Genomic DNA, 8,981 nt, shown 5'->3' on the forward strand with positions numbered 1-8,981 from the left:
AAGGTGCTCATGGTGGTCATCAGTGTCCTTACAGAACATTTAGCTCAAAGTTGCATAATCTTTAACTTTCCTCAGGGCCCAGCCTGTCGGTCTCCACGCCAGCCACTATGAGGCCAGGATGAATTCATTTGAAGAGGACAAGCACAAAACCTCCGGTAGAAAACAAATGCAATGTACCATAGTAAATGAGAGCAGCTTAAAAAAAAAAAAAAAAAAAAAGCACAAAATCCATTGGGGACCCCGTTGCCATAGGAACTGGCATTACAGCTTGCTTCCGATAATTAATGGAGGGTTTTGCTATTACTGTATTCTTGAAACTTCACTTTCCCCTGTGCTGCACTGCAGAATGCAGCATCCTCTCCCCATTCATAAATATTTCATGACCACTGGCTGCTGTGTTTCATCACCGCGGATAGCACTCGGCCTCATCCACCCCTTGCCAAATTCATGTTGTCCTGTCAGAGAGCAACTTCCATTTCTTCCTCTTTCTTCTGCAGCCTTCATGTATCTGGTTTGAAGTTCTTTACATTCCCAAACCCAGAAGGGTAGCTTTCATTGTGGCTTTGTCTTCAGACGCTGGACATCTCTTTCCTGTGCCTGTCTTATTTTCCTAAAGGTCCCGTGGGCCTCCCCCAGGGGCGTTGGTTCTCCTCAGGCCCTGCTGCCCTCTGCACATCTGCTTTGATGCAGTCCTGGGAGGATACTGGGCTTTTGAATTCTGGTGCCGCAACGTGCTGGCTGAGCCTCTGTTCCCTCATGGTTAAATAGTGATGCCACCTGCCCCGCAGGGTTGGAGAGGGAGAGTCAGATAAGATACAACACATGTAAAGTACCCGTCCCCCCATGGGTGGGCTCAAATGGCCATCGTGGCTGCTGGTGTTGGTTTGTTCTATTATATGTCTTGTTTTTGTCTAGATAAAATAAAATCTGTAACTTTTTTTAATTGACAAAATTGTATATATTTGTGTGTGCAGCATGATATTTTGACATGTAGCTAGTTAACCTGTGCATTACCTCGTATACTTTTTTTGTGATGAAAACACATAAAATCTACTCTTAGCAATTTTCAAGTATACAATATGTTATTAACTATAGTCACCACGTTGTGCAAAATGTCTTGAACATCTCCCTCCTGTCTAAATTAAAATTTTAATCTTTTGATCAATATTCCCCAATCCCCCCAACCCCCTGCTCCCTGGCAACCACCATCCTATTCTATGATTTTATGAGTTTGACTTTGTTTAGATTCCCCATATAACTGGGATCATGCTGTATTTAGCTTTCAACGCCTGGCTTATTTCACTCACCTAATGTCATCCAGGTTCATTCACGTTGCAAAGGACAGGATTTCCTTCTTTTTAGAGGCTGAATAGTATTACATTGTATCAATACATTATATTTTCTTTATCCATTCATCCATTGATAGATACTCCCTATCTTGGCTACTGTGAAGAATGCTGCAAAGAGCATGGGGGTGCTGGTATCTCTTTCATGCTGATTTCATTTCCTTTGGACATATACCCAGTAGTGGGATTGCTGGATCATATGGAAGCTCTATTTTTAATTTTTTGCAGAACCTCCATATTGTTTCCCATAATGGCTGTACTAACTTACATTCCCACCAAACATGCAAGGCTTCGCTTTTCTCCACGTCCTCAGCCATCCTAACAGGTGTGAGGTGCTACCTTATTGTAGTTTTCATTTGCATTTCTATGATGATTGATGAGGATTTTTTCATACACCTATTGGCCATTTGTACATCTTCTCTTGAGAAACACCTATTCAGGTCCTGTGTCCATTTGTTAATTGATTTGCAGATGTTCCTTGACTTACAATGGGGTTATGTCCCAATAAACTCATTGTTGGTTGATAATACCATAAGTCAAAAGTGTTTTTAGGCCAGGCACAGTTGGCTCATGCCTGTAATCCCAGCACTCTGGGAGGCCGAGGCAGGCAGATCACTTGAGCTCAGGAGTTCAAGACCAGCCTAGGCAGCATAGCAAAACCCCATCTCTACTAAAAATACAAAAATTAGCTGGGCATAGTGGAACATGCCTGCGGTCCCAGCTACTCAGGAGACTGAGGTGGGAGGATCCCTCGAACCCAGGAGGTGGAGGTTGCAGTGAGCCAAGATGGAGCCACTGCACTTCAGCCAGGGTGACAGAGCGAGACCCTGTCTCAAAATAAATAAATATTAAAATTAAAAAGTGTATTTAATGCACCTAATCTACCTACATCATAGCTTAAGCCTAGCCTACCTTAAGTGTGCTCAGAATTTAGCCTATGGCTGGGCAAAGTCATCTAACACAAAGCCTATTTTATAATAATGTGTTGAATATCTCAGGTAATTTATTGAATACTGAAAGTGAAAAACAGAATGGTTGCATGGGAATGGAAGTATGGTTTCTACTGAATGCATGTCATTTTCATATCATCATAAAGTTGAAAAGTCATAAACGGAAACATCGTAAGTGGGGTTCTGTCTGGATTTGTTTCCTTGCCATTCAGTTGAGTTGCTGTTGCTTTGACTTAAAAAAAGCTTCTTTCTCTTTGCTGCCCTAGTGGAGGGACGAGTCAGACACCACAACCCTCCTACAAAGGCTCTTCACAGGAGCATGGAGAGAGGCCTTGCCCTGGCCCTAAAGACACTGAGCTGTGGACAGTGCTGTTTAAAGGTGACAGGGATGACCGGGCATGGTGGCTTACCTCTGTAACCTCAGCACTTTGCGAGGCTGAGGTGGGTGGATCACCTGAGGTCAGGAGTTCAGGGTCAGCCTGGCCAACATGGTGAAACCCCATCTGTACTAAAAATACAAAAAACAGCCAGGCGTGGTGGGGGCTCCTCTGATCCCAGCTACTCAGGAGATTGAAGCAGGAGAATCACTTGAACCCAGGAGGAGGAGGTTGCAGTGAGCCGAGATTGCACCATTGCACTTGGGCCTGGGCAAAAAGAGTGAAACTCCATCTGAAAAAAAAACAAAATTCTGAAATGAGTCCATTATTTTAAAAAAAAAAAAAAAGAGGTGACAGGGACAAGTCCTGAGCTAGAGGGAATGGCAGGTTGATTCATGTGCATTTAGTGCAGAAACGGTGCTCAGCATCACCTTCTCCCCAGGACTCAGAGCCTGGCGCTCCCACTTCTTGCCTCCCCTAAGGGTGCTTCAAGGCTCAGTTAGTGAAGATCAGTGAGCCTTGCTCTGAGAAGAGGCACTGATGCTGGGGGTGGAACCGAGCCTTCTGCTCTCCTGAGGGAGCAGCATTTGATAGGACGTCCTGTGACTTGAAGCCCGGTGCTGCTGTGGGGTCTCGAGACTGGCCTGTGGGTGACTCGGGGAAACTCCCCCCTGACTCTGGGCTCGTTTCCTTCCACCTCCCACAAGAACACAAACAAGCCATGCTGTTGCTCACCACCTGACTCATCCAGCAAGGCTTGAGGGCTGCGATAACAGGCAAAGAGTCCTCCCACAACACCTCCTCGGCAGCCTGTTCTGGGGCACGGTAATTGTCCCTTGTCCCCATTAACCTTCCTCAGCACTGCAGGGACTCAGGGGCAGTTGCCTTTTGAAGCCACATACTGAAGGTGGCCCTGAACACCATTGGCCCATGGTCAGTTTCTCTCGCAGAGCATAGGGCCTAGGCAGATGCATACAGTGGGCCCAGGGGCCAGAGCCAGGCAAGGTGGATTCAAGGATGGGAGGAGCCAGAGGGGTCAAAACTGGAGAGAGACTGAATCCTGACATGAAGTCTCAGGAAAGTTCAGAGCAGAAGACAGAAGACCTGCCAAGAGGATTGAAAACTGCGATTTCCACTTGAAACGAGGAGCTGGAAGCAGAAAGTGAGGTGGGACTGAGCACAGAAAGTTCAATGGGCAAGGATGCAGGGATGCTTCATTGTCTCCGCTAAGGGGCTGCAGAGGGTCAGGCTAGTTAAAGGCACAAATGTGGAGTGACCTCAACCACTGAGGCTGAGTTTCTCTTACTGCCTTGAGCTTTTCCTTCAAATCCAGCCCTAGTCACACATGCTGGCTTGGTGGTTGTTACTGAGCTCCAGAAACCTCCCACCCAGGTCCTCCCATCATGGCAGTGATGGCCAACAGAGACACTGTTCCCTGTCCCTAGACTCCCCAAACTACCTCCAGGAGTTTGGGACCCTCTTTGACAGCACTTCCAGCTTTACGCAGACTGAGGAGGAAGCTGACCTGAGATTCACTGCTCGTTCCAGAAGCCCCAAGAGCACTAGTGCCATCTGACATTCTTCTCCAAACCCCTTGACCAATGAGGCCAGGGACCTCAGTGCAGCCTCATCCGCCTGCCCCTGGGGACATTTGCTGGAACTCTCTGCTGCTCTGATTCTTCCAAACCCTGCCTGCGGGGTGTTCATACCATTCTCGAAGAACCTGGGCTGCTGGGTATCTACGCACAGGCCCTGGGGGAAGGACCCTTTGCAGGGCCGGTGTGCGGGAGCCTCTCCTGTAGGTTCTCTCTCTCGGCCTCCTGCGCTGTTCTGGTTTCTGGGACACAAATTCAAATCCCTGCCCACACTCATCACTACTTCCTTCCCTGCTCATCTTTTTAATATTATCGTGCAATAAAATATGCATGATATAAAACGTACCATCTCAGCCACTGTGAAGGATGTAGCTCAGTGCTACATTCATGCTGTTATGCAGTTGTCACTACCACTCAGCTCCACGGCTTTTCACTCTCCCAAACTGAAACCCTGTACCCATTAAACACGAACGTCCCATTCCTCCCTTCCTCTCGTCCCTGGAAACCACCATGTCACTCCTGTCTATGAATTTCAAAATGGTGGGTGCCTCATGTGAGTGGAATCACAGAGAATTTGTCTTCTTGTGCCTGGCATGTTTCACTGTGCATAATGTTCTCATGGGTCATCCATGTGGCAGCATGTGGGAGAATTCCCTTCCTCTTTAAGGCTGCATCATATTCCATTATCTGGAGAGAACACATTTTGTTTATTCCTTTGTCCTTCAATGGACATGTGGGTTGCTTCCTTCTCTAGGCTATTGTGAGCAATGCTGTCAGGTACACAGGTGAACAAATATCTGTTTGGGCCCCTGCTTTCAATTCTTTTGGTTGTATACCCAGAGGTGGGATTGCTGGATCACATGATAATTCTATTTTTATTTTTTTGAGAAACCTCAATACTGCTTTCCACGGTGGTTTTACCATTTTACCTTCCCACTGACCATGCATGAGGATTCCAGTTTCTCCATGTCTTTAATACTTGTTATTTTCTGTTTATTTTTAGCTATGGCCATTCTAATAGGTGCAAGGTGGTATCTCGTAATTTTGATTTGCATATTCGTAATGATTATCAAAGTTAAGCCCCTTTTCAGGTGCTTAATGGCTATCTGTCTCCTTTGAAGAATGTCTGTTCAAGCCCTCTGCTTTTTAATTGGGACGTTTGTGTTTTCACTGTTGACCTTTTGGAGTCGCTGCTTATTTGAAAGCTCTTTGCGGTAGGCATCCTCATGAATGAGCCCTAACAACCCTCGGCCACTCACCCTTGAGAGTCCCTTTGGAGTCTGACCTCTGCAGCCACGTCTCCTTAGTCGTGCTCATCTCAACTGCTCTTGTTGCAAACTTCTCCGGGTCTCTTCCTTTGCAGCAAGAGTAAGAAGCAAATGGTAGTTTCCGGTCTGGGCTCCCAGTGGTTCCCCTTGCACAGGACAAGTGATGCGTTATTTCCCGGACCTCCCCTCCTGCTGGGGTCCCAGCAGGATCCTGGGTCAATGACCTCTGAAAACCATCCACGGAGTTCCTCTTACACCTCTTCCTGGGTCAGAGCAGAGAGCTCAGCGCCAAACATTTCATAATGACCGCTTCAAAGATTCTGCACCACACGCGCTTTGGGGATGCTCCAGGGGCAGAGAAAGGAAGTGTGCACTGGAAGCGTTATCTCGCTTCATTACCGCCTTCATAAAGATGGAGTACTTACCTGCCAGGTGGCACAGTGTTCAGTACTGGAGCTCATGTGAATGTCTACCACGCACTGCCCACCGGGACAAATCCTGGTTCCCAAGGCCTTCCATGAGTGATTTAGCTCATTTCTGGAATGTTTCAATGACACCACTTTCTAGCTCCAGGGAGACTCTCTGGAGAGTCAAAGCAACAAAAGGCAGAGAAAACAAGAAAGAAAGTAGGAGGAGGGGAGAAAGAAATGGAAGAGCAACAGGTTCCTTTTTTACTCTCAGACTTCCTCCTCTCTCCCACTCAGAGCCCCACACTCGTTTGCTTAGAAGTCGCCTGCTCGGCTGCCCTGAGACTTGCATTTCACTTGGGTCTGATCTTTGAAGATGATTTTCCCTAACATTGGGCTATCTGATGTATTTGTACGTTAGCTCCTTATCTGGGAGCAGCTGCCTCTCAAGGGAAGACATCTGCCCTTCAGAGCCAGCGTGGGGAGGGGGAGGAGAGAAGGTGGGGGGGGAGGAGAAGCAGAGAGCAGGGAGGGCAAGGACAGAACACAGGTGGGAGGAACAAGGTGCAGGAGCGTAGGGAGACACCTGATGCCATTGGGAGAGCAGCTACAGGGCCTTGCACACAAGCCGCATCTGAAGACTGAAAGGCTGGCCCCAACAAATCTTGTGAAATAGGGATGCTTCTTCTAGAACTGCTGCCCCCCTACCCCCTGCCATCAGCAGAAAATAAGGCTCAACTTGTGGCCTTTGGGACTCTACAAGTTTCTCAGAAGTGCCTGAGCCACCAGGTTGTAAAGCAGGGGATGTCATATGGGGGCCTGACCCTCCAACCTACTATCCAAGGAGAGCTACTTAGTTTATATATGTGTTCCTTGTGTATTAAAAATATGTTCTAGGGGCTGGGTGTGGTGGCTCACGCCTGTAATCCAAGCACTTTGGGAGGCCGAGGCAGGCAAGTCACAAGGTCAGGAGTTCAAGACCAGCCTGGCCAACATGGTGAAGCCCCGTCTCTACTAAAGATACAAAAAATTAGCTGGGGCAAGGCAGCACGTGCCTGTAATCCCAGCTACTTAGGAGGCTGAAGCAGGAGAATCACTTGAACTCAGGAGGTGGAAGTTACAGTGAGCTGAGATCATGCCATTACACTCCAACCTGGTGACAGGGCAAGACTTCATCTCAAAAAAGTAAAATAAAATAACATAACATAAAATAAATAAAAAGATGTTCCACTGCTTCAACATAAACACATAGATGACTGGCCTGGACCCCATACCCACCCCCCACAGAGGACCCTTCCACCTCAGACATCTCATGGTCTTCACCGTGCCCCAGGCATACAGTGACAGATGTCCACTCTCTGTTATCCATGAGGAACTAGCCAGGTAAAGCTGGCGCCGAAGGAAGGGAGTTGGATCAAGTCTGTGTTACTCACATAAAGAACTGTTACCCCTGGGAGCTGGGAGAAGTTGGAATTGATTGGAATGGCGAAGGTAGCCTGGCTGGGCCCAGGAATGCTGAAATTCATTCAAAGGAGACTTTCCGGGGTCTGCTGTTAGTCAAAGGGAGTCAAAAAGGGCAGATGTTAACTTCATATAGAAACTCTCTAGAAAAATTGATTTTTCTAGAAATGGAAACAAATGTTTCATAGGCCAGGCGCAGTGGCTCGCACCTGAAATCTCAGCACTCTAGGAGGCCAAGGTGGTAGGACCACTTGAGCCCAGGAGTTTGAGACCAGCCTTGGCAATAAGGGAGACCCCATCTCTACAAAAAAATTTAAAAATTAGCTGGGCATCTGTAATCCCAGCACTTTGGAAGATGGAAGACCGAGGCAGGTAGATCACAAGGTCAGGAGTTTGAGACCAGCCTGAGCAGCATGGGGAAACCCTGTATCTACTAAAAGTATTTTAAAAATTAGCCGGGCATGGTGGTGCATGCCTGTAATCCCAGCTACTCAGGAGGCTGAGCCAGGGGAATTGCTTGAACCTGGGAGGCAGAGGTGACAGTGAGCTGAGATCCCACCACTGCACTCCAGCCTGGGCAACAGAGAAAGAGTCCATCTCAAAAAATAAATAAATAAATAAATAATAAAAATAAAAAAGTTAGCTGGGCGTGATGGCATGTGCCTGTATTTCCAGCTACTTGAGAGGCTGACTCAGGAGAATCACTTGGGCCCTTGGGTTCAGGGCTGCAGTGAGTCATGATCACATACCACTGCGCTCCAGCCTGTGCAGCAGAGTGAGACTCTCTCTCTCTCTATCTCTCTCTCTCTCTATATATATATATATGTATATTATATTATATATATATTATATATATATATACACATACACACACACATATACATATATATAAATTTTTTAAAAGAAATGTTTTATAGAACAACAAATACTTGGTCATTTAACCATTTTCTTATTGCTCTCAAAGTCTAAATGTCTCTTGGTAGAGAAGCTGACTAGAAATCTGCAGAAACTCAGGAATCTGGGGTCAGCCTCCTGAACTGGTGATTCTCAACACCGGCTGCATTGTAGGACCTCCCAATGGGTTAGTTAACACTTTGTCCAAGCCCCACCCTCACCGAGTCTGGTTTAACTGGCCTGGGTGGAGCAGACACAGAAATTTGTTAAACGCTTACCAGATGGTTACAATGGGTAGCCTGGGTTGAGCGCCATCAAGGCAAAGTGAAAGTTGCATGACTTCTAGCAGCCACGCCCCTTATTTATGCAAAGGAGTTGAGAACTTATGGATGTTTAGAGCCACTTTATTCATATTTGCTAAAACTTGGAAACAACCAAGATATCCTTCAGTGGGTGAGGGGATAAACCCGGGTACATGCAGACGATGGCATGCTACTTAGCGCCAAAGAGATTTGAGCTGCAAAGCCATGAAAAGGCATGGGGGAACCTTACATGCATATTACTGAGTGAAAGAAGCCCATCTGAAAAGGCTGCATGCTGTATGATTCCAACTGTATGACATTCTGGAAAAGGTGAAACCATGAAGAGAGTAACAAGATCAGTGGTTGCCCAGGGGGAAGCAG

The 8,981-nt window shown here is 46.9% G+C and overlaps 1 long non-coding RNA gene across 1 annotated transcript; it reads right to left on the reverse strand.

Annotated features, from left to right (window-relative positions):
• Positions 1–4,956: 4,956 nt before the first annotated feature.
• Positions 4,957–7,460, reverse strand: LOC108302895. The gene is made up of 3 exons (XR_001824573.1): positions 7,244–7,460; positions 5,962–6,118; positions 4,957–5,799 (listed from the first exon to the last, which is right to left on the reverse strand). It is a non-coding gene; the product is annotated as an uncharacterized LOC108302895 (long non-coding RNA).
• Positions 7,461–8,981: the final 1,521 nt, after the last annotated feature.

Source organism: Cebus imitator, unplaced genomic scaffold (genome assembly GCF_001604975.1).
Source record: "Cebus imitator isolate Cc_AM_T3 unplaced genomic scaffold, Cebus_imitator-1.0 Scaffold43, whole genome shotgun sequence".
In the NCBI taxonomy this organism is placed as follows: Eukaryota; Metazoa; Chordata; class Mammalia; order Primates; family Cebidae; genus Cebus; species Cebus imitator.